Below are 924 nucleotides of genomic sequence, written 5' to 3' on the forward strand. Positions count from 1 at the left end.
AAAGACCTGGGACTAAAGACCCCCCTTTTGTCCCGGTTGGTTTATCCCGGATGGATTTTCGGGAGATGTGCACCCTACCAACCGGGACTAAAGGCCAATTCTCTACTAGTGTGAACACAACACGTATGACACTTGTTGATCACCGTTATTAGTGGCCCGTGTCACTAATCTCACATTAGAGAAGTGTTTTGGGTATCACCTTTGTTGACTTTTTTATGTAGTGATTCAGGTGATGGGCCTGCTGCTAGTAGCTTCAGGAAGCTTTTAACACCACTTGTAGAAAAAAAAATGTTTCTGCCTCAGGTCCAGCATCCTGCTGTTATTTGCATGGCCACCTATTTATGGTGGCGCCGGCTCCTCTCTTTCTTTGTTGCTGGCGGCGGCCGTGGCAGCGGCTGTGCGGATTCCAGGGCCGGCAGCGGCCTTGCCTGAACACTCAATATTAGGATGTAAATGGTGAATACGATTTTCGCACTAATTTGGCATTAATAAAGGAAAGGCATGGCATTTGTGGAATTTTACCGTGCTTGAAAATTTTAATAACCACTTATGGATCCAGATCCAATTAATGGTTAAAAAATGAAAAGAACCTGTTACAGGTAACCTAAAATGTGGACCGGTACTTAATTTTTGTGGATCAGGAGCGAAGGGCATATTAGTATTTCATTTAGCTAGTTGGCCGTGTATTCGATCAGCCCAAACGTCACTCCCGGTGAGTCCCGCCGCCGCATTCCCTCGCTGCCAGCGCTGCCGCCTCCGTCCACAGGCATGATATTTAGGGGACGTTTGGTTCCCTTTACTTATTTTTAGCACGTGTCATATCGAATGTTTAGATACTAATTAGGTGTATTAAATGGAGACTATTTACAAAACCCATTACATAAGTGGAGGCTAAACGGCGAGACGAATCTATAAGCCTAAGGT

Source organism: Setaria italica, chromosome III (assembly GCF_000263155.2).
Source record: "Setaria italica strain Yugu1 chromosome III, Setaria_italica_v2.0, whole genome shotgun sequence".
In the NCBI taxonomy this organism is placed as follows: domain Eukaryota; kingdom Viridiplantae; phylum Streptophyta; class Magnoliopsida; order Poales; family Poaceae; genus Setaria; species Setaria italica.